Source organism: Lissotriton helveticus, chromosome 8 (assembly GCF_964261635.1).
Source record: "Lissotriton helveticus chromosome 8, aLisHel1.1, whole genome shotgun sequence".
Taxonomy (NCBI): Eukaryota; Metazoa; Chordata; class Amphibia; order Caudata; family Salamandridae; genus Lissotriton; species Lissotriton helveticus.
The window spans coordinates 978,594,698-978,620,696 of record NC_136069.1 but is presented as its reverse complement, the minus strand read 5'-3'; the positions used below and the strand labels follow the sequence as shown (position 1 = coordinate 978,620,696).

The following is a 25,999-nucleotide window of genomic DNA, read 5'->3' as shown; positions in this document are numbered from 1 at the left end:
CCCCCATTTGTAATGTTAAAGCTCCCTTGAGTAGTTGGCTGACGAGCCTGGGACCCCGCACCTGCGCGCCTGAGTGGTACTAAACCTGGCAGATATTTGGCAGTCACCGGCAACCCCAGAACACGGCCTATCCCTGCTGAGAAGGGGTGATACCCAGAAACACGTGTTCAGGGATGGCAAAGACAGCGAAGATAGCAGAGAATCGAAAGAAGATGCATCGCGAAACACGTAACTACATTAACCATAGTCCTTAGGGGCGATACCGCCGGTGTGTGAGTGGTGTGCGACCCCACCCCCATTTGTAAGGAAACTGCAGCTAAAGCGGCGATAATGGGCTTGATAATATGCTCTTGTGAATTCCCATAGCAGCCCAGGTTCTGGTGTTAACCTGGGCTACTATGAGAATTCACAAGGGCATATTATCAAGCCAATTATCGCCGCTTTAGCTGCACTTTCCTGCCGCTGAAACTGCGATAATTTCATCGCCGTTCTTGATAATATGCCCCTACAAGTTTTGGTAACTCTACGGTTTTAAGTGTGCAGTGTGCTTGTACATTCCAGTTCTGTTATAGTGCCGCGTTCAAGTGGTGTCTATATGGAAGGGCCTATTGCGTTACTGACGCCCATTATGCCGACTTATTTCTAATGCATTGCTATGAAGGCTTTGTAGATCTAGGCCTCTGTGCTTACCGTTGTATAAACCTTGCGGCTAAACATTGCAGGCAGTTGGTGTCACAACTTGTTTTCAACAATTCTTATACACGTCCAAGCAGACAGCAGTGTCTAAGTTTAAGAGAGAAAGAGAAATGATGTCACAGAGAGTGAGAGAGAGAAAGAGAGAGAAAACAACATTAAAACTGTGTCGCAGAGTCTGGAGTTGAGATGTTTTCTTGAAAAGTCAGATGTAGATTTACTAGCTCCTTGCATCACCTTACCCATGTTAAAAGTGACTCAAAAGTGGCGTAATAAGATTGTGGATCTGTTTGTCAGACTGTTGTAACCTATCTGTTGTCACTGCTCGGAGATAATTATAGATTTTACGGAGAAGCTGCTGTACACTACGTACTCTGGGCCATAATATCAAGCCTGGGCGACAAAATTATCGCCACTTTATGGGAAGGAAAGTGTCGCTAAAGTGGCGATAATGGGTTTGATAATATGCTCTATGGAATTCAAATCGAAGTTCATGTTAGATGTCTTTCACATCTAACATGAGCTTCGATTGGAATTCCATAGAGCATATTATCAAACCCATTATCACCACTTTAGCGGCACTTTGCTGCCGATAAAGTGGCGATAATTTTGTTGCCAAGGCTTGATAATATGGCCCTCTCTCCTTTCACAAATAAAGGTTACACTACAGTTTTATGAGTGCAGTGTACCTTGTACATTTCACTTGTTATAGTGCCGCGTTCAAGTGGTGTCTATATGGAAGTGCCTACTGCGTTACTGACGCCCGTTATGCCGACTTATTTCTAATGCATTGCTATGAAGAATTTGTAGATCTAGGCCTCTGTGCTTACCGTTGTATAAACCTTGCGACTAAACACATAAGAAAGTGGAGTTCACAACTTGATTTGAACAAATCTTCTACACGTCTAATCAGACAGCAGTATCTATAAGTTTAAGAGAGAAAGAGAAATTATGTCACAGAGAGTGAGAGAGAGAAAGAGAGAGAAAACAACATTAAAACTGTGTGGCAGAGTCTGGAGTTGAGATGTTTTCTTGAAAAGTTAGACCTAGATTTACTAGCTCCTTGCATCACTTTACCCATGCTAAAAGTGACTCAAAAGTGGCGTAATAAGGTTGTGGATCTGTTTGTCAGACTGTTGTAACCTATCTGTTATCACTGCTCGGAGGTAATTATAGATTTTACAGAGAAGTTGCTGTACACTACGCACTCTGGGCCATAATATCAAGCCTGGGCGACAAAATTATTGCCACTTTATCGGCAGGAAAGTGTCGCTAAAGTGGCGATAATGGGTTTGATAATATGCTCTATGGAAATCCAATCGAAGCTCATGTTAGATGTCCTTCACATCTAACATGAGCTTCGATTGGAATTGCATAGAGCATATGATCAAACCCATTATCGCCACCTTAGCGGTACTTTGCTGACGATAAAGTGGCGATAATTTTGTCACCAAGGCTTGATAATATGGCCCTCTCTCGTTTCACAAATAAAGCTAACACTACAGTTTTACGAGTGCAGTATACCTGGTACATTTCAGTTGTTATAGTGCCGCGTTCAAGTGGTGTCTCTATGGAAGTGCCTACTGCGTTACTGACGCCCGTTATGCCGACTTAACTCTAATGCATTGCTATGAAGGTTTTGTAGATCTAGGCTGCTGTGCTTACCTTGTATAAACAGTGCGGCCACCGGAGTTCACCACTCAACTTGCACTCTGCTTCTATACGTCAAAGTATATTCAAAACGTTGGAGACAATTCCATTGCTGTTGCTCGATAGGCCGTGGTTGCTTCTGAACGATGTTTGGTGAAGGAAACAAAAGGATATTTTGATTAGTCATCATAAACTGAGTTGCGTAACTACTATCAAAAGTGAATTTTAATGTGGGTTCTTAATATTCCGTAGTTAGACTGTTGCAGCTTCAGCAAACAAAGGAAGATCAATAACTTAATACAGGCCTGGGACGGCCTCGTGGCGCAGAAAAAGAAATACTATCATGGATGCACAATTAATAATAATAGAGGCCTAAGCACGTGGCGTAGTACAAAAATACGACACAGAAATGTATGCACGCACAATTTTTTAAATTAGAGGTGTATAGGACCTTGTGACTTATAAAGAAATATTTCAATTATGTAAGCACAATTTAAAACCATTGAGGGGTAGGAAAGCCATATGAAGGAGAAAATAATAGCATTATGCATATACAATTTACAGTGGAGGCTGATGTTGTGACGTCTTCTCTTACCTTTGCTTCTGTTGTCTTTTGTCGTGTCTTCAAAGGCTGCGGTTTAGCTGAGTCTGGGGTGCTTTCGACAGCCTGTCTGTCACCGCAGCACAGGCAGGCAAAAGAGAGTGTGCTCACGTCAGTCCCCGCATTATATGGGAACCGCGGGGGCTGACCAAACCAAGCCCAGGGCCATCATTGGTAGCGTTTTCGCGGTCTGCAAGAATGATGGCCCTGGGGGACATCCCATTGGGTAATGTATTGGTTTCCAGGCTTAGTGATAGCAAGCATGCTAGGTGGTGGCATGTGGGTAGTGTGGGCGGGCGTGCACCTCGCATGTGCAAGTATGAGTGTGTGCACTAACAATTAACAACAGAGAGAGATGGGGCGGTGTTATAATGTGCTCAGAGGCAGGCCCAGAATCGGATCTGCTATGAGTGACCACTTCTAATCATTCTCCTTAGCGCGCCCTCAGCTCTGATTTGACACTGAGAGGGTGATCGCACCATAGTTTGTACTGCTTATCCTACTCAGCGTGTACCCGCGCATACGGTACGAATATGCTTTGACGTTACGCGTCGCATTAAAGCTTCCGTGTGATGTCATGTACGGCGTTCTGTACGCGAAAGGGGGCGATGTTTCTACTTAGTTTAAAACATTTATTTATGTATTTAATGTACATACTAAGGGCAGACATTTGGGATAACTATGAATTTTTTTAATACTTGTAATAATCATATATTGCTTTTAAAAACAATTACACAAATCGCGGTAGAACATTATGTGTTCTGGTATCGAAATAGCTGCGTAAGCGCATCATAAGCATACGCAAGGGCATGTGACTTTAAAAGTAGAGATTTGATTGGTTCATAACTTTTCCTATTGCGACTGTTGAAAGTTCCGTCCATTATAATTATTCGACTTTGAGTTTCTAAGAAGAAGCATTTCTTCTGAGAATCTTCTCAAATAGAAGGAAGATCACAATAATAGGAGCAATGGCGTCATCTTCCAGCAGTTCTTCAGAGGGAGATTTCATTCCTGAAGAACGTCCAAGGAAGAGGAAAGAAGCTCTAATTTGGAAGTTTTTTACTTTTCCTGAAGGACAAAAAAAGGTTAATGCTCCAAAAGTAACCTGTAAAATTTGCCAAACAACTCTTTCAAGGGGTGGTCCATCTAAAAAATACTCCTTTGGCACAGCAAATATGGTGCGACACGTAAAGAACTTGCACCCCAAGAATTTTGCTCGAGCTGCAAGACGGAGGTTGCACGAGAATCCACCTGCTGCTACTCCAAGCACATCAACTGCGGCAACAGCATTTTCAGCAAGCAGTCCACACACACATATTGATTCTGACTTTGCTAAAATTCTATGAATTTATTGCGATAAACTTTTGTGTTATGGGGAACAGTCTATAGACTTGATGAAACGCAGGATGCAGGATCATTGCTGTCCTCGACATTAGTTTTTTTTTTTTCATTCTTTTGTTCCGCTTGGAATTTGTTGAGAAAACACACAAAAAACTACAAAACTAAAAAAACTAAAAAAATCAGTTCTTTTTAGAACTACCTTCCCTGGTCAAAGAAATAACTATGGGCCAGATGTAGGTAAAATTATTTTACCACCTCTTAAATACCGAATCATACCGATTCGGTATTTAAGAAGTGGTAAAATATAAGTACCGAGATGTAGGTAAATACAGATGTGCATTTACCGAATCGGTAAAATTCGGTATTTACCGATTCGGTAAATACCGACCGGTAAATGCCCATTCATTCCTATGGGCTTTGAAGCCCATAGGAATGATTGGGCATTTACCGGTCGGTATTTACCGAATCGGTAAATACCGAATTTCACAAGGGTGCAGGGGGTGTCACTTTGACACCCTCTAGCACCCCCAAAACGGGTTCAGGTGCCATGTAGCAGGCTTACCTGCCCTAAGGGCAGGTCTGCCTGTCATATGGCATAGGTGTGCATGCACACATGTGCATGCACACCTGAATCGGTATTTTACCATCAACTTGTATTTGATGGTAAAATACCGATTTTGTAGGGCTTGTGGGACTCAGAAGAGTCCCACCTACATCTCGATTTTACCGATTCTGTAAATATACCGGTCGGTAAATTTACCGACCGGTATATTTACAGATTCGGTAAAATTACCGAAATGGCCTGTTTTCAGGCACCTACATCTCAAAAGCCAAATACCGGTCGGTAACGGCCGAATTCGGCCGTTACCGACCGGTATTTGGCTACCTACATCTGGCCCCAGATTTCTATGTTAGTGTGTAAAAGTTCGTCACAATGAATGTGTAGTTCATAAATGAATGAATGAATATCTTACTAGTGTATGGAGAATGTAAAAGTGCAGAACTATAAAGAAGTGCTACAGCATAAATCTATAAGGTGTTTATCTATAGTATACTGTAGTATGTCCGAAGCACTTGAATGTAACATATGTACATAAATATGTTACAAGTCTATGCTTCAATTTGTGCTGCTGGTGAAACTGCCTGGGTGAATTTGTATGTGTTAGGGGCGGATTTACAATCCCCTTGTGCTTCTTTTACACAGCTGTTGCTTCACTTTTGTGACACAGCGTTGGTGCAAAAGATGTGCCATGGTGTGTGCTACTAACAATGTGACGCATCTGGAGGGTGTATTACATTGTAAAGCGCTGTGCCAAAAGAGGCTTTCTTGTGCAGAAAGGAGTGCAGCAACGCCTCCTAAAAGTGACTGAGTGAAATGTATAACATTTCATTCAGTCACTTTTGAGCTTATGGTGCGTCAAAACCTTGCACATGCTTGAAGCAGGTGTAAGGATTGATAAAGCATTGTGAGCATAGCGCCCCAAGAGCATTGGTGGAGCTGCGTTATACTGGCAACCGACGTCAAGCAATTATTAATCCAAAAATTCCTTTGCAATTTAGTTTTGTTAATATTTTATAATAAGAATATGAAATATAATCTAAACAATAAAATAAATATAAATATTTATATTAAAAATATAAGAAATTAGTATAAAAAGAAAGACATAATAATTAATACATTTATAACTTATCATTTACAAAACCTTTGAAATTCACTGAAAAAAACATAGGTTTCACACACGTTATGGTTAGGAATTAGCATTTAAAAAACCTTGCAAATTCATTGAAAAAACCATAGGTTTCACACACGTTATAGTTAGGAATTAGCATTTAAAAAAGCTTAGAAATTCATTGAAAAAACCATAGATTTCACACGTTACAGTTAGCTAAACATTTCTCTCATACAAAACCTTTGAAATTCCTTCGTTATAGTTAGCTCAGCTAACTATAACTTGCGTGCCCGCAAAGCACTGCTGATGACGTCACATATTACATCACTCATGATATGGTCAGTGACATCACTCATGACATCACTGATGCCATCTCAAATGACATCCCTGATGACATCACTGATGGCATCATCCTTGTGGCAGACCTCCTCTCACTGTAATATAACCTTTGATACACACGATCAAAAATAGAAACTAAAATTTTCAAAAAAATGGAGATACCAATTCCAGTTAGAATAACCTATTCAGTAATTCCAAAATCTACATACACATCCACTCATTCACCAACAATTCTATATAGTCACTCATACATGTACTCACTTATCATATGTACTCATACACCTATACATCCTGCTATACACCGACACTCATCTATAGAGTTACTCACACACATACTCACACATGCAAATAAACTATCAAATATCCATTTCCTTGCATATACAGCTATACACCCACCACTACACTAACTTCTACAGATTCGTACACATACTTACTCTCTTAACCAATCACTTATAGAAACTCATACTTATTTATACAGGAAGTCTTAGAATCACTCGCTCTGACATATACTCACTTATATACATCAATACTCACATATACTAGTTTAAAACATATGTAGTTATTCATAAAGATACTATTGTGACAGTCATTCACTCACTAACACACCCATACACACACTCATCCACCCATACAGTCCTGCACACATGCTGTCTTCAAAACACATACAAACAGTGAATCAGTCATTCATGCATCTGTGCGCTAAGTAATACTCCCCACCGAACCTTACAGACACTCATTTTGGTACTCAAAAAGCAACTAATAACCCATACACACACAGATGTAGCTACTCACCAACCCATGCAGCCACTTATATACAAAGTGAGACACTGATACAGATATTTAAATATTTAAAGATTACTCGCTTATACACCTATTCACTTAAATATTCTTAATAAGTCAGTTATACAATCAATTTAACAACAAAATCCATTTAGATACTTATTTACCCATTTATTCTTCCATCGACGTTTAGATATACATATATAAAAAATATTTATTTTTCAGAAAGACACACATTCACTGGATGATGTCATCAGTGATGTCATCAGGGATGTCATTTGAGATGTCATCAGTTATATCATGAGTGATGTCACTGACCATGTCATGAGTGATGTAATATGTGACATCATCAGCAGTGCATTGCGGGCGCGGAAGTTATAGTTAGCTGAGGTTTTGTATGAGAGAAATGTTTAGCTAACTATAACGTGTGAAACCTATCGTTTTTTCAATGAATTTCTAAGCTTTTTTAAATGCTAATTCCTAACTATAACGTGTGTGAAACCTATGGTTTTTTCAATGAATTTGCAAGGTTTTTTAAATGCTAATTCCTAACTATAACGTGTGTGAAACCTATGGTTTTTTCAGTTAATATATATACATTGCCAGCGCTGCAACTTGAATAAAAGCGAATCCATTTTACTGAACTGTGTGCGGCTCATCCCTCTCTCTTGAGTAGAGAGAACTTGTTTAATATAAATATATATATATATATATATATATATATATATATATATATATATATATATATATATATATATATATATATATATATTAGCAGAACAACTCAGCAGAACCCCACGGAGTAACCACAGCACAGAGAATGTCCACAGCACGGCTGTTTTCCTTCAAGGTAATTTTATTTTCCTTCTCTCACACCATATATATATATTGCACAACAAGGCTCCGGTTTACGGACCTCTGGTGCTCTGTTTCCGGTGCGTAGCTCGTTGACAGAGCCACGTCGATTTGTATTACACAACCCTCCTTCGTCAGGAAGAATTAGCACGCACTAACAGGGTCCAAAAATGTCCCACAATTTCTTTACTTGCAGTAAGGCTTCTGGTTCTATAGCAAAGTATTTGCTTTGGAACCACAAGCATGGCCTCCCCTGTATGGACCTAGTACATAATAGGGCAGGGGGATTAAAACTTTCTCTAACTAAGAGTTGCAGAAGGAGGCAAGAGAAGTGCAGAAAGAAGCAACACAGGTGTTGAAAGAGGCAAGGGGGTGCAGAAAAAAAGCAAGTGAAGTGCTAAAAGAGGCAAGTGAAGTGTAGAATAAAGCAAGGGCAGTGCAGAAAGAACTGAATGAGATGTAAAAAGAGGCAAAAAGGGTGCCAAAAGGGGTAGGAGAGGTACAGAAAGTGGCAAGAGATAGACAGAAAGAGGCAGGTGGGGTGCAGAAAGAAGGAAGAGAAGTGTAGAAATAGGCAAGAGAATTATTGCTGAAGGAAGCAAGAAAGGTGTAGGAAGAAGCAAGAGAAATGCAGAAAGAGGCAAGTAAGGTACAGATAGAAGCAAGAGAAGTTCAGAAAGAACCAACAGAGGTGCAGAAATAGGGAAGAGGGGTGGAGAGAGAGGCAAGAGGGGTATAGAAAAGGATATGATCGGTGGACAAACTGGAAAGAGAGGTACAGAAAAAGGAAGGAGGGGTGTAGAAAATAGGAAGAGAAGGGCAGAAAAAGCCAAGAAGAGTGCAGAAAAAGGCAACAGAGGTACATAAAGAGACAACAGGGGTGCAGAAAGAAGCAAGACAGGTGCAGAAAGAAGAATGGAAAGTACAGAATGAAGCAACAGGGGTGCAGAAAGAGGCAAGAGAAGTGTAGAAACAGGCAAGGGAAGTGCACAAAGAGGTAGGAGAATTGCTTAAAGAAGCAACACAGGTGTAGAAAAAAGCAAGAAAAGAGCAGAAAGTGGCAAGTGAGGAGCAAAAACAGGCAGGAAAGGTACAGAAAGAGGGAGGACGAGTGCGGAAAGAGACAACGGGGTGCAGAAAGAAGCAAATGAGGTGCAGAAAGAGGCAACAGACATGCATAAAGAGGGAAGAGGGGTGGAGAGAGAGGCAAGAGGGGTGTAGAAAAGGATATGATCGGTGAACAAAGAGGCAAGAGAGGTACAGAAAAAGGAAGGAGGGGTGTAGAAAGAAGGAAGAGAAGGGCAGAAAAGCCAAGAAAAGTGCAGAAAGAGGCAAAAGAGGTACATAAAGAGACAACAGGGATGCAGAAAAAAGCAAGACAGGTGAAGAAAGAAGCATGGAAAGTTCAGAATAAAGTAACAGAAGTGCAGAAACAGGCAAGAGAAGTGCACAAAGAGGCAAGAGAATTGCTGAAAGAAGCAACAGAGGTATATAAAGAAGCTAGAGAAGTGCAGAAAGAGGCAAGTGAGAAGCAAAAACAGGCAGGAAAGGTACAGAAAGAGGGAAGGCGAGTGCAGAAAGAGACAACAGGGGTGCAGAAAGAAGCAAATGAGGTGCAGAAAGAGGGAAGAGAGGTGCAGGTGAAAAAAGTGCATGCCATTGGTTAAGTTTAGAAATGTGGGCACAGGATTCACTGCAGTCCCAGAAAATAAGCACATATTGAAAGAGCTGGAAATGCATAACGTGGCACTGGGCGAGGCACGCAGCCGAGGTTTTGTATCTGTGCTCCGACTGAGAGAGAGAGGGGGGCCTGCTAAGCAGTTATTGTGAAAGTAGCCCATTGTGCACATATTTCACATTATTATTGGGCATGTATGAAAATAATACCACATGGATGTGGTTATTAAATATATAGCGAGTGCTCTTTTTTAGTTTACTTTGCCTTATGTTACATGGCGCCTTGACACTTCAATAGGACAGCTCCATCACATGATTGCATGTCATTGAGATTGAAATATGCACTCTTGATGCAACCTGAAGATGAGAAAATCACTCATACCACATTTTAAAATTGTGCATTTTTTTGTGATATAATTAGGGCCTAATTTGAGCCGTGGTATATGTAATAGACAGAATGCAGCTGGCTGAGGCTGCAAATTAATGATTACGTCATGTGTGCGTTTGGCTCTTGGCTTCGTGATGTGATTGGCACCTGATCAGGTTGTAGTTTGTTGGTGTTGATCTTGTGTAAATCAGTGATTTGGCTTGTGTTCATGCTACTCAGTCAGGTCTTGCTCTGCATGCACCGTGAAGCAGGCAAGCGCTTGGTTCCGGAGTGTCACTAGTGCATCAGGAGGGTGATACCCCGGTGTGCGTGGGTGCAGTGGCTTTTTCCACACACCTCCACAGTGGCTCCGAAAAGTATGAAAGGATGTGGAGCCTCCTACCTTCTTATTTGCGCAAAAAGTTACAGGCCAGGCTAATCGAGTAGCCTCAAGAGGCCCTGGAGTGCTTAGACTCCCACCTACTCAGCATCAGGTTTCCCTTGGCTGCTAGTGCGCTACAAGTTTGCATAACATATTGTTACAGACAGTCCCTCTCGTGTCTCACAGCCTCTCTCCTGACATGGGGCTACAGTCCCTCTAGGGCTTCCAGAGGCTTACTCCAGACACCGGTAAGTTCCTCTCGGTTTTTAGAGGCTCTCTCCTGACACAGGGCCACAGTCCCTGTGAGGGGGCAGAGACCCTTTTGGCTCTTAGAGTCTCTCTACAGGTACAGGCCAAGGCCCCCTGGGGCTCCCAGGGGATCTCTTTAGACAGGGCAACAGTCCCTCAGTTGTCTCACAGGCTTTGTCTTGACACAGGGCCACAGTCCCTCTCGGGCTCCCAGTGGCTCTCTCTAGACACAGGTCACAGTCCTTCTAGTTTCTCAGAGGTTCTCTCCTGTCACAGGACTACGGGCCCTGTTGGGGTCTCAGAGGCTATTTCCAGACACAGGGCCACAGTCCCTCTTGAGCTCTTAGAGTGTCTCTCCTGGTATAGGGCCACAGTCCCTCTCTGGCTATCAGAGACTCTCTTTAGACACAGGGCCATGGTCCCAGTCGGGCTCTCAGATGCCGGGCCTCTCCAGACAGGGTCACAGTCCCTCTCGGGCTCCCAGAGCCTCTCTGTAGACATAGGGCCACAGTACCTATCCAGCTCTCAGGGACTCTCTTCAGACACGGGGCCACAGTCCATTTCGGGCTCTCAGAGGCTCTCTTCTGACAGAGGGCCACAGTCCCTCCCTGGCTACACATAGGCTCTCTTCAGTCCCTTTTGGGGTCTCCGGGGGGCTCTTCTGACACAGGGACATTGAGGGCTTCTACTTCCCAGCTGGGGAGAGGCAGGTGTGCATTGGTGCAGCAACCAGCGGAGTCCATGCGTCCCTGCCAGGGGCGTAACACAGGCCCCCATAGCCCACGCGTTATGGGGGGCACCAAGCTTTAGGGTTTCTCCTTGGCACACAGATCTGCGGCGTACCACAGGGATCATCTCTCAGCCCGACCCTGTTCCACATCCACATGGCCCCCTTGAACAAGTAGCCCACCAGCACGACCTCAACATCATCATCTCCTACGCGGACGACACCCAGCTAATCCTCTCCCTCACCAAGGACCCACACACCGCCAAAACCAACCTCCACGAGGCAATGAAGGCCATCGCCGAGTGGATGAGGAGCACCCGTCTGAAACTGAACTCGGACAAGACGGCGGTCCTCATCCTCGGCCCCACCCCCTCTGCCCTGAACGCCTCCTGGTGGCCAACCACACTGGAAACAGCACCGACACCTATGGACCACGCACGCAACCTAGGAATCATCCTCGACTCCTCCCTCTCTATGTCGAAGCAGGTCAACGCCGTCTCCTCCTCCTGCTACAACACCCTCCGCATGCTCCGCAGGATCTACAAGTGGATCCCGACCGAAACAAGAAGAATGGTGACCCAGGCCCTCATCAGCAGCAGGCTAGACTACAGCAACGCATTTTATGCAGGAATTCCTTCCAAACACCCATGAGGACTGCAATGCATCCAAAACACGTCCTCCCAACTGATCCTTAACATCCCCCATCGCAGCCACATCACCCCCCAACTGAGAGACCTACACTGGCTCCCTGTCAGCAAGAGGCTCACCTTCAAGCTCCTCACCCACGCACACAAAGCACTCCACAACACCGGACCAGCCTACCTAAACAGCAGACTCAGCTTCTAGACCCCCACCTGCCAGCTCCGCTCCACCAGCCTCGCCCTGGCCTCCATCCCCCGCATCCAACAAATGACCTCCGGTGGCAGTTCCTTCTCCTTCCTCGCCGCCAAGACCTGGAACACCCTCCCTACCCACCTGCGACAAACCCAAGACCTGCTCACCTTCAGAAGACTCCTCAAGACCTGGCCCTTCGAGCAGTAGCAGCACCTACTCCCCTCAGCGCCTTTAGACCCTCGCGGGTAAGATGCACACTTTACTCGTGATTGATTGATTGATTGATAGTACATTCGCTGACAGTAGGGTCCATCTGGGATGCAGTTTTTAGCTACGCTTGCTGCTTTGCCACATAAATTAAATGGTGCTTATGCGCTGCTTATAGGCAGAGTGGAGATGCAGGGGCTTTAAGAAGGGGTGAAAGCACAACAAAGCCTCATTAACAATTAAATGGTCTTTTAAAGACCTATGAAGTACTCGGGTGCGGCTGTGTGTGTGCCCGGGAATCTGGGTATCCAGAGGCTGGCAGTGTGTTTAAGAAGGAAGGAGGGATCGCCATCTGTCTTAGGAAAGAAGGGGCAGTGGTCGTTGAATGTTTAAGGGATGCACAGGGCATAGTCTCCTTTTGAGACTCTAGCAGTTAGTCACTGTGCCTAGCGGTCAGTTACTGTGCAAAGGTAGCATGCGGTAGGGACCGCCTGTTGGCAACTGAGGGGTGCGTTTGAATAAAAGCCAGAGGGACTGACATCGCTGATCCCTGGGCCCTCTTTCAGAAGGCAACTCAAAGTCAGAGGAAAATGATGTGAACTGTGGGATTAGGAGAGAGAAGCAGCAGTGAAGACTAAAGTGAGACAAAAGGCAGGAAGCCACAATATTTTGAATAAAGAAGGGTGGGTGAGGGAAGGAAATGGAAGACAAGGCAAGGCAAGCTGAATGAAGAGGAAATGTGCTTAAGACTAGGCAAGCTGGATCAGGCAGTAGTGCCTCGAAGGCAGGGCTAGCTGAGTATGTTAGAAACGTAGAGGGTGGAGCTGAAAAAAGAGGGCAGGAAGGGGTGCTGACAGAACTACCACAGTAAGGCTGGCAGCTGCAAAGATGCAGAGTGTGTCAGAGGTCACTGGGCAAAAGGCCTGGAGGCTTAAAGTCCTTGAAAACTTTCTCTTCATGAGACCAGTGGCAGTGTGTGTGTCTTCCAGCCTTTGGGCAATAGCAGCAGCTTTGCCCCTGACCAGCTAGTGTGCTAGCACGGCTAGCCAACATAGAGCCTTGGACAGGGAAGCAGGGCCTTCCAGGCTGCAGGATTATGATTTGTGAAGCTAAACCTGGCACTTACTGTTTAGCATATTTACCCCCTTTATTCTGGGAACTGTGGTTTTTGGGAACAAGAATAAAAAATGTGATCCTTATTGGCAGGTAGAAACAGTAGATACAGAGATAGTTGAAGGGCCACTTATGGTGAACTTTGTCTGCAGCAGGATTTAGAAACATGAAATGAACATTTATAGTTACTTGTTAAGCCTGGGGGAAATGAAATAAGGACTCCTTCCTTGTGTTGAAAATGTATTGTTTCACTGTTAATGCACATTTCTGTTTACCCCACATGCGTTGTTCTCAAAGCTGCAGTTATTTTACTGACACTGTTCTCAAAGCTGCTTCCCAGACAGAGTTTACAGTTGAGTCAAATACAAAACACTTTGCATCTTGTTTTAAGGCCCCATATATTGAACCTTAAATGCCGTTCGAATGAGACATGTGAAACATAAATATGAATTGTACAGAGTTACTTTTGATGTCTTGCCTTTAATATGAAGTGATTGTCCTAAAGCACAACTTTTAAAAGAAGCGTGTACATGGAGACCTGTTTGTTTTGCATGTAACCCTGATTTTGGATCCACAAAGCATTGTATCCTAGGAGGTAGAAGAAACATTGTTAATAAAATAGTGTTTGTGTTGTCCGTTAGATAAGCTATGCAGGTCTCCCACACAGCCCCCTCCAGGTGGGCACTCCGACAACTCTCACTCACGGGGGTGTGGGCACTCCTTTCCCCTTTGTTTCCACTCTTCGTAGTACGGGACCCAGGGCCCCTCTGCTCAATTGCACAGGCCAAGGCTGAGGCCAATCACCACCGTCGAGTGTCAGCTTCAGGTCCAGCAAGGCCACACGGACAGTTTTATTTATTTATTTGAATAGTTTTATATATCGCTGGCTAGACCCGTAGGTATCAGAGCGCTTTACATGAGGATCATTGCGTTACAAGTTACAAAATACATCAGTTCCCAGAGCACATTAAAACATAGGCAAAAAATAATAATGTTACAATAATTCGTTGAAGGGAGGGGGAGGAAGGAGAAACGGCCGAGAGATGGGGAGTGCCCAATGTCCGGCTGGGTAGGTGACGGCCGAAGGGGAAAACCAGGGCCAATCTCCTCTATAGCTGTCTAGCAGCTCCACTGGGCATCAGCCATGTTGCTCAGGTCTCAGCAGTCTGGGATAACAAGAAAAACAATTTTTCATGGTTACATTAGTTACAGTTGCATAGTCAAGCACAAAGGAACAAGTCCCCAATAGATGAATAGAGGAATGGGGGAGGGGTATGGAAACAGGAGGCTGGGAAGCATACTTACATCAATTACAGACTTCAAGTAAAGACATAGGGGAAAACAGAAACATGAGATGCGGGGGAGTGAAGGGACAACAACGGGGCGACGAGGAAATGAACGTCAGATGTCAGGCTGGGTAGGTGATGTCCTAGAGGGTAAACCAGTGCCAAACTCCTCTATAGCTGCATAGGACAGCTCCACCGGGCATTGGCCAAGGTTGCTCGGGCTCCGCTGTAAGTACAAAGCAGTTATGGTATCCGCCCAGGGCGCATCGTCAGAGATCCATCGAAAGGCACCGGTCCTGGTGTTACTGGGAAGTGCCATCCTCTACGTTCTCCAGCTTGCCCCAAGGACAATAACGGTGAGAGAAGAGGTGGAAGGAACAGGTTTGGGCTGCATGTTGTTTGGTTTAGGCTCTTTGTCTGACATAGTTTTTGCAGGAGGAAGGCTTTAAGACAGCGCTGAGTAGATGTCAGCTTTGGAGAGAGTAAATGCTAGGAATATAAACCACATCGCCGGAAGTAGGATGGTCCGTCTGGAGTAGGGCTGAGATTGGAAAAGTTCAAAGTTACAGTGTAAAGTAACTGCGCAGCACCTATTACAAAACAGTAGAAAGTAGATATCAGTGCTAGATTGCTGTGGCTACCAGGTGGAACGGGTAGAGAAACTTCCGGATCCAGCAAGCCAAACAAGCATGGACATGTAGGTCTGTATGGGACAGGAGCCCAGATCACATCGCATCGTGTGTGGACATCATTATTGGGTCAGGCCGAGCCCTCCAGTCTCCCGAGTTTGGACCATAAACATTTTCTTGTCTCCACTTTCCAATAAAGATAAAAGTTTAAACAACGGGTATTTTTACAGTAATTTTCTGCTAATAGCATGTTGATCATCATGTATTTGAGAGTGTTTTTATAAGTGAACAAACTGCAATGTTTCGCATTATAAATATGTTCACAGTGGTCAAGTTGCAATGGGCTTTGTCTAGCCTTTCCTAGAATGTTAACCTTTGGGTTTTGGCAAACAATGTAAGTTATTTTAGTAATTTAGTAATTATTTGTTCATCTCCTAGCCAGAATCCCCTTGTTTTACCAACTACCTGAATCGCCTATCTGCACATTATTGCATATGTTCTGAAGCCTGTTCTACCAACTACCTGTATCGCCTACCTGCACATTATTGTATATGTTTGGAAGTGCTCTGATACCCTCGGGTCCAGCCAGCGCTATATAAAACTCCAAAAATAAACATTCGGTGCTGCTGGCTGAAAAGCAAGGGCTGGCTAAAGGTGACAATGGTGCCAACTGCCAACTGTGTATGATAATATAAAAAAACAGAAAAACAAACGTCATCATCAATTGTTCTCAAATGTTTGCACACCATCTATAGTTTTTCACACTTGTTGGCCTCTTTGCTTTACGGTGTATCATTAGATTCACATATAACATTTAATATCAGAAAAGTTAACACAGAACATTGTTTTTAAGACTGTTGTTTTCAAATGGCCCTGTATCCTGCGACCCCACAAATAAATATTTTGCATGCTTTATTTTGCAATGTTTATATTATATGGTAATTGGAAAAACGCTACTAAATATCAGTTTTGTCTATATTTGTTACATGTTGTGCCTTCAAATCCCCACTGCAATTATTCAGCTTACTTGCAATATTTAACATTTTATGTGACAAAAATATGGTTATCGTTTGAGGATCAGAACCAATTTGTTTATCCACACATGCCCTTGTGAGGGAAGCACTACCAAGTGGTTTAACACCATACATAATTACCACTGTATAGGTTCGGCCCCACTTTCCATTAAAACAACATTTTGTGATTTGCATATAACCTTTCTCCCCGTGGACAGATCTGCACAAAATTCGACAGTATACTACATATATAAGCATAAACATAAGGAACATTAAAAACAAGACCCCATACAACTTCTAGGTTTAGCAACCACTTTTTATTTCTCTTCATTGCACAAGTGGATAGGTCACAATTCCTTATTCCAAACACATGATGTGAGGAGAGAATTACATTCTTAACATACCTCCTCCCTTACCTTAGCATCCCCCTCTCTCCCACCTCCTATTCTCAGCCCTCACTACCCTCCTGTCTCCCCCACTGTCTTCAGCCTGCACTCACTCTTCTACTCACCGGCACCGTCTCCCACTGAAGTCACTACCTATGCTTCCCACCCACCGCCTGACTCACCTACATCACCCACACCCCTCGCCAGCAAACACGTGCACACATTGAATACCATCCCACTCTTTAGCACCGCGGAACCCCTCAACAACGCCAGTATACCCCCCCGATACCCTGCCTGCTCTCCAGCTCAGTACTCAATCACTCACCAACGGCTCTCTCCACCAACACCTTCCCCAATGACCCTCCTGACCTGACTTTATCCACCCTCCAACAAGTCAAAGAGGAAATCTTACAAATCAAAAAAGACGTCCACGCAATCAAAGACCTTCTCTCCTCACAGCCCAGTCTACCTCCCACCATCCCACTACCCTACAAACGACGCACCCTCCCTACATACCCTCGCCCCCGACGACACCAGCAATGGCCTACTATCCCCGTTCGCAATAATTCCCACCGCCCCCGTCGTGTTCTCAACCCCTTGTCGGACCGCGACCTATGCTCTCTCCTACGCTCTTATGGCCCAGGTCCGGTAAAAGACTTTTCCAACTCACACATCCCCATACCCACAATTCTTACAAACCCTCTGAGGCTCCCAACACTCAACAACAGAGGCTCCGTCCCTAACAACCTCAGAAAAGTTCCCCTCACACTAGAAAGCTCGACCACCCTACTCTCTCCCAAACTCAAATGCATCCTACTAAACTGCAGATCGGCCCAGAGACATTCCTCCGACATCGCGGATCTCGTCTCAGATAGGGATCTGGACCTAGCCATTCTAACGGAAACGTGGCTCACTGAAGCCTCTACCCCGATTATGGACATACTAGTCCCCCCCAATTATCACATCATTAGGCTGGACAGGTCTCCTGGCAAGACGGGCGGGGGAATTGCATGCATCTTTAGGAGCAACCTCTCCGTTACTCAAGTCACCTCCCCTTCCCTTTCCTCCTGTGAACTCCTCTGCCTCCACATCACCAATGAGGGCAAACAAGTCTGTGCTTTACATCTCATCTATCACCCGCCTGGTGACAATCTCATATTCACCCAACAATTCATGGACCTGATCACTTCCAATGCCGGTCGGCAGACCACTCAAGTCTACCTGGGTGACTTCAATCTCCACTGGAACGATCAGAAAGACACCGTGGTGAATAGTCTCAAAACTTTCCTCAATGCGCTTGACCTCACCCAATTATGCGATAAACCAACACACGACAAAGGCGCGATACTCGATCTCATCATTGCCAAAGAGAACGCTATTCAACTGGAGGCGATTCTACCCTGCGATTGGTCAGATCACCACATTATCACCTTCTTTATCAACGAAAAAGTGAAACCTAACCCTACTCAACCAATCAAATCCAAAACATGGAAAAGGGATTTGAAGAATCTTAACCCCTCTACCCTACCTCCCCACATCGGCAACCTCCTCCTTCCCCCTTCAGGTGCCTCAGATGCTCAATCACTGACTGACCACTACCTTGACTCTATGAATACAATAGTCAATGAAGTCGCCCCTCTGCAACTGAAGAGAGTCTCCACCAAAATTTCTAACCCCTTGTATGATGACAGACTCAATGACGAAAGGCGTAATATGCGAATGGCAGAGCGCACCTGGAGATCGGACCCTTCAGCACTGCATCTCAAAAAGCTTAAGAACAAGAGAAATGCCTACTTTAGGAAAATAAAGCGCACAAAGTCGGACTTCTTCAGCCGCCAGTTGGACCAAGCGAAGAACAGGCCAAGAAAACTGTTCGAGCTAATCAAGACCCAAACAAAGGCACAACCCACACAATCAAACAGCACAACAAATAACACCCCACACTGTGAAGCCTTCTCTGCTTTCTTTAAACTAAAGACTGACAACGTAAGAAATGACCTCATCATGGATGTAAGCCGATACCCCAACCACACCAGAATGGCAGACACTCAACCTAAAAACAAGGCATCCTGGCAGTACTTCGATACCTATTCGGAAGAAGCAATACACAAACTGCTCTGCACCCTGAAGCCCTCTAAACACCTCACAGACCCTCTACCTGCTAATGCTGTAAAAGACTTTATCCCCTTGCTCCTCCCTCTCTGGACCAAGATCATCAACAGCTCTTTGCAACAAGGCCACATTCCAGACTCCCTTAAGGTGGGGCAAGTCACGCCTATACTCAAGAAACCTACAGCTGATCCGTCTGACCTAAACAACTATCGGCCCATCACCAATATCCCCACCCTGGCCAAACTGCTGGAGAAATGTGTCCAACTCCAACTAACAAAACACATTGATCAATTTGACCTCCTCAACCCTCATCAATCAGGCTTCAGAGCGAAACATAGCACGGAAACAGCTATGACACACATAATTGATGACGCCCTCCAAATTCTGGATCGCAATGAGTCCTGCCTCCTCATCCTTCTTGACCTCTCGTCAGCATTTGACACGGTCAAACATGAGAACTTGCTGGAGCTGCTAAGTACTCGAATGGGGCTATCGGGAACTGTTCTCAAGTGGTTTTCGTCCTTCCTTCACAACCGGTCTCAGAGGTTCAAGATCGACAATGTGCTATCTACACCTGTGCCTGCAGATCTAGGTGTTCCACAAGGATCCACCCTCTCCCCTACACTGTTCAACCTCGTTATGGAACCGCTCGCCACCTTGCTTCAAGCATCCAATGTTCAATTCCATATGTACGCCGATGACACACAACTCTATCTAAAGTTACAATCCCCGGAAGATATCAAACATCTGAATTCCACGCTTATTAACACCCAATCTTGGCTGGCCGATAATCACCTCAAACTAAATGCTCTGAAAACTGAGTTCCTACTCATCTCACCCCCGGCGAAAATCTCCACCACCCAAACCTGGCTCAACAACCTAACAGCACTCAATGTCCAACCTACCATCGTGGACTCGGCGAAATCCCTAGGCATCACACTCGACGCCAAGCTCAACATGCAGCAGCACGTCAGCAAAGCCACAAAAGCAGCTAATTTCCAAATTAACACGCTGAGGAAAATTAAACCCTTCCTCCCGGCCAAAGACTTCCAAACTGCTGTACAAGCTTTAGTCATCCCTCGAATAGACTACGGAATTGCGGCCCTCAGCGGTCTCCCGCTATCCACAACAGCACCCTTAAGAGCCTCCCTGAACGCTGCCGCGAGACTCATTACTGGCTCTAGAAAGCATTCGCACATATCCCCAGACTTAAAGTCTCTAAAATGGCTGCCTTTTGAAGCCAGAATACAGCTAAAAATTGCAGTTATGACACACGCGGCCGTGCACCACAAGGCACCCAACTACCTCGCTCAAAAGCTGTCTATATCAGGAGGTTCGAGATCCAATAGGAGTACAAAAAATCTACTCCTGAAACCTCGTAGATTCCGGAAAGCGAAAACTTACAAGCACTCCTTCTCAGGAATGGCACCCAGGATCTGGAATGCGCTCCCTACTGAAACCAGGCTGATCTCCTCCACGGCACTCTTCAAGAAAGAGGTGAAAACCATCCTTCTGGCCAAGATCTCCTGATCGTTATAGATGTTGGTTCAGAGACTCTGCATTGCTTTGTATCACTGCTCACCCTATCCCTTGGCACTACACTCTACTTGTTGGGGGCACTACTACGCTACTCTCTTACTACCGACCAAGATATGATACACGTTGGTTTACTGATCCACCTGAACACCTCTGTAGTGGGATCAATGACTTGTGCTGTCCTATATTACTTCCTTACCTGATTGTATACGGATTGGTTTTATGTATGTTTTTTATTATCCATGTTATTACCATGTTATTGACTTTTATACTGTTCCCATTATCTCTGTTGACTCCTACTGCCCCTACCCTGTCTTTGTGAAGCGCTCTGATATCTGTAAGGATCCTGTTCGCGCTATATAAAACTTTGAATAAATAAATAAATAAATAAACATTCATACGAGCTTCGTTGGTATCTCTTGATTTTTTTTTAAAACATGTTTTACAGGTAACGTTAAAGGGTTAAAGGGATAGTTAACATGCTGGATTATTATAAAGTAAATGGAATATTAGGGAGAAATATATATATTTGATTGGGCATGCTTATATCCCATTTTGGATGATGTATATTAATGCACAATACAGTTAATACATGGTTCACAACTCCATTTTAAGACGGGGGCTTCCATATCTCAGGCCTAGTAGGATACAGAGGGTTTCATATTATTGATGATGCGCTACAGGCCCTTGACCAAAATCAAGCATGCTTATTGGTTCTCCTTGACCTGTCTTCGGCATTTGACACGGTAAACCATGAAGCATTACTGACCAGGCTACGGGACAGGATGGGATTGTCGGGAATTGTGCTGAAATGGTTCGAATGCTTTTTACAGAACAGAACGCAGCGCTTCCTGGTTAACCAATCAATCTCACTTCCATGCCCTATCTCAATAGGAGTCCCTCAAGGATCGACACCATCCCCAGATCTTTTTAACCTATATGTCGAACCACTCACAGAAATTCTCCAAAAGTCTCAATTATCCTATCACATGTATGCTGACGACACGCAAATATACTTAAAGATCGCATCCCTAAAAGACTTGGAACTAATGAATGAGACACTAAAAATGGCACTTCAATGGTTAACTACAAACCATCTGAAGCTGAACGCACATAAAACAGAGTTCCTACTAATCTCACCACCAAGGAACAATACAGAAATAAAGGAATGGACGAAATTCGTGACTGCGCTAAACTGCACCCCAACCCTGGTCAACTCAGCTAAATCACTAGGAATCACCTTAGACGAGAATCTAGACATGAAAGCCCACATTAACTCAATGGCGAAAAGTGCCCGCTTTCACTTGAACTACTTAAGAAAATTGAAACCTTTCATCTCAGAGGCGGACCTCAAACTGGCAATCCAATCCTTAGTTATCTCGAGGATTGAATATGGCTGCACCACCTTAGCGGGCTTACCAAAAATGTCTACGGCACCACTAAAAGCCTGCCTTAACGCTGCGGCTAGACTTATCACCGGAACCAGGAAATATGATCATATATCCCCGCACCTGAAAGCATTAAACTGGCTACCTTATGAAGCCAGAATCCAAATGAAGATAGCATGTATCACACACAGAGCGCTACACGACAACACCCCAAGGTATCTAGCCAAGAAAATTCAACTGTCCGGTGGCAACCGACCAGTTAGGAGTGCTAAGGAGCTGCTGCTACGGCCAGCCATCTTCCGAAAGAAAAAAACCTATGACAGAGCGTTCTCAGGAGCTGCCCCCAGAATATGGAACTCACTCCCTCCAAATATCAGGAAGATCCAGAATCTGGTAACATTCAAGCGGGAAGTGAAGAGCCTGCTGATGAATAGATACATTACGTAGTGAAGATCACTGTTCACGGTTCTGATATACTACTGCCCTAGTACAGTACTTGTATGGCACGAATAAGGGAAGCATAACCAATACTATAAAGAACACGTATTCTATGATATGAGAACAATCTAAAGGCCACCACTAATGGTTATTTTGACTGAACGTGAGAACAACACCATATGCGAACATATACCTAGCTACCTCATATTTGTTATATATACCTGTTTTTGTTATAAGTTTTAACCATAGCATATTTTAACGCGAACGTCACATGTGTTACGAATATATAGGTGTTGTACTTTAACTGTTTTTATATATGTTAACCTTCTACCTCTCCTATGTTAAGCGCTCTGATACCCACGGGTCTTGTTCGCGCTATACAAAACTTTATAATAAATAAGTAAATAAATAAATAAATTTCATATTGTTGTACATATGTTTAAAATTGTTTCGTTTGTTTTATGCATGTTTTAACCTGATTATATTAGATTGGTCTGCATCAATTGTATATTGAAGATTTCCAGACTATTTTCCTGAAAGGGGTTAGCAAAATATAGCACTGAAGCGTGTTGAGGAATACTGAGAACTTTCTCCTCTCCTCAAATTATCCATTTAGAGTTAGTAAATGTGACCTATCCAATTGTTTAATAGTGAGAAGAGGTTGCTAAACATATAAGTTGTATGGTGTTTTGTTTAATAGTCCATAATTATGTGTATATGTAATGTCATTTTTAGTTACGGTATTACATTTCATATTTTGTATGTGTTATGCTAGTTTGTCTTTTGCACAGTAGTCTGATTTTATTATCTATGTAGTTTTATTCGATATAAGCGGAGCTTTGTTTTTTGCCTCAAAATATAGGCATAGCATGTTAACTACTCACTCGGAAAATCAGATTCCAGGTTAAAACTGATTTTGTAAACTTCCGAAGGACTGTTTGAAACAGTCAGATTTGACCTACAATAATCACCTAGGATGGGCCTTCACACGATTCCATGTATATGTATGCTGTACAAGTTGTACTTTTCTGCCAATTGAATCCATACTAATATAATAAAGAAGGAGCCCAACCCTTTGAGGCGGGTAATCTCAGGAACCACAGCACCAATCACAACACCCAATACAGCGTTGGAAAGGGCAGTTGCAGCAGAAGGACATAGGCTATGCAGACGCCCACCATATACATTTAAAAGGTAAAAGAAACGTGCCAGCAAAGTAGTCCCTTGTGGGCGTGTCTGCGTTGTGCTGTGGGCGTGTGCTGGGGGTGTGACAAACACTGGGGGCGTGTGGTACGTTCCGCCTTTCATGCCATGTCTCATATCGTGTGCTAATCCCACCCTGCTCCCTTCAAATACCCCTGCATCCCATAATCATAACCCACCCTTACTCCTTAAAAGACCCCAACACCCTTAAACACTAACCCATCTTCACCCTATAAATATACCCTGTACCCCAAAACCCAAACCTATCCCTAAACCCTAAAAATACACCTGCGTCCCAAAACCCAAACCTAGCCCTGAACCCTATAAATACCCCTGTACCTCAAAACCTATACCTACCCCTGAACCCTAAAAATACCCCTGTACCCCAAAACCCAAACCTAGCCCTGAACCCTAAAAATACCACTGTATCCCAAAACCCAAACCTACCCCTGAACCGTAAAATACCCCTGTACCCCAAAACCCAAACCTAGCCCTGAACCCTTAAAATACCCCTGTACCCCAAAACCCAAACCTACCCCTGAACCCTAAAAATACCCCTGTACCCTAAAACCCAAACCTAGCCCTGAACCCTAAAAATAACCCTGTACTCCAAAAGTCAAACCTACCCCTGAACCCTAAAATACCCCTGTACCCCAAAACCCAAACCTAGCCCTGAACCCTAAAAATACCACAGACACCCCAAAAAACAAACCTAGCCCTGAACCCTTAAAATATCCCTGTACCCCAAAACCCAAACCTACCCCTGACCCCTAAAAATACCCCTATACCCCAAAGCCCAAACCTAGCCCTGAACCCTAAAAATACCCCTGTACCCCAAAACCCAGACCTATCCCTAAACCCTAAAACTACCCCTGTACCCCATAACCCAAAACTATCTCTGAACCCTTAAAATACCCAAACATCCCAAAACATAAACCTCAGTACCCCGAAACATATACCCCTATACCCATACTTACCTTATCCAAACATTTTAAAAAAACATGCTTTTACCATTCATGCATTTGCAACGAATTTCGTTGTAAATGTATGCGTGGTAAAAGCATATAAAATGTAATGCCATGCGTTATAATGGCATTGCGGAGTCATGGTACTTTCGTATTGCTTTCTTAATGAAAGTATGCAGAGTGATGGTATGCGGAAAGAAAGTTGCGGAATAATGTGTGTTTACCCCCCCCGGTAAGTACATTGGTGGCACGGCGGCCCACATTTCCAGCAACATACTCATATTTTTTCACCACCCATTTGAAAAATGCACAGGTCTTTCTCATTGATGGCCAGCACAGACAATCACTTTTAGACACACCTCCCGCCACAAGTTCTAGAATTGCAAACTTTAGAGCTGGGGAGCTACGTTCGAATCTCTGCACGCCCTTGCGAATTGAAGCACTCCTGAACCCAACAGCGGCACTGTGAAAGCTACAGCGGCATTTTTAAGGACCCAGCCTACCTCTCGCCGCACCCGCTCCGCGGGTGCCGCATCGTTTGTCTGGACACCGGGGCACAGCCAGGGGAGACTGCAGCAGGTTTACCGGGTGAGTGCGGTCAGCGGGGCTGCGAGCGTGCAGGGGACTCCATTTCCCAGGAGTCCCTGCTAGACCATCTGCTAACTTCCGGTCCGCTCTCCCCGCTGCCGCCCCCCGCCCCCCCTGCAGTATTTAAGACTCTTCTACCCCTCCACCTGTGGGACGCCCTTGCGAATTGAAGCACTCCTGAACCCAACAGCGGCACTGTGAAAGCTACAGCGGCATTTTTAAGGACCCAGCCTACCTCTCGCCGCACCCGCTCCGCGGGTGCCGCATCGTTTGTCTGGACACCGGGGCACAGCCAGGGGAGACTGCAGCAGGTTTACCGGGTGAGTGCGGTCAGCGGGGCTGCGAGCGTGCAGGGGACTCCATTTCCCAGGAGTCCCTGCTAGACCATCTGCCAACTTCCGGTCCGCTCTCCCCGCTGCCGCCCCCCGCCCCCCTGCAGTATTTAAGACTCTTCTACTCCTCCACCTGTGGGACGCCCTTGCGAATTGAAGCACTCCTGAACCCAACAGCGGCACTGTGAAAGCTACAGCGGCATTTTTAAGGACCCAGCCTACCTCTCGCCGCACCCGCTCCGCGGGTGCCGCATCGTTTGTCTGGACACCGGGGCACAGCCAGGGGAGACTGCAGCAGGTTTACCGGGTGAGTGCGGTCAGCGGGGCTGCGAGCGTGCAGGGGACTCCATTTCCCAGGAGTCCCTGCTAGACCATCTGCTAACTTCCGGTCCGCTCTCCCCGCTGCCGCCCCCCGCCCCCCTGCAGTATTTAAGACTCTTCTACTCCTCCACCTGTGGGACGCCCTTGCGAATTGAAGCACTCCTGAACCCAACAGCGGCACTGTGAAAGCTACAGCGGCATTTTTAAGGACCCAGCCTACCTCTCGCCGCACCCGCTCCGCGGGTGCCGCATCGTTTGTCTGGACACCGGGGCACAGCCAGGGGAGACTGCAGCAGGTTTACCGGGTGAGTGCGGTC

At 44.9% G+C, this 25,999-nt stretch overlaps 1 protein-coding gene across 1 annotated transcript in view; it reads left to right on the top strand.

Annotated features, from left to right (window-relative positions):
- The window catches only part of GABRR3 (gamma-aminobutyric acid type A receptor subunit rho3), a 964,887-nt gene that overhangs the window by 20,006 nt on the left and 918,882 nt on the right, over positions 1 to 25,999 (top strand). The window lies entirely within an intron of this gene.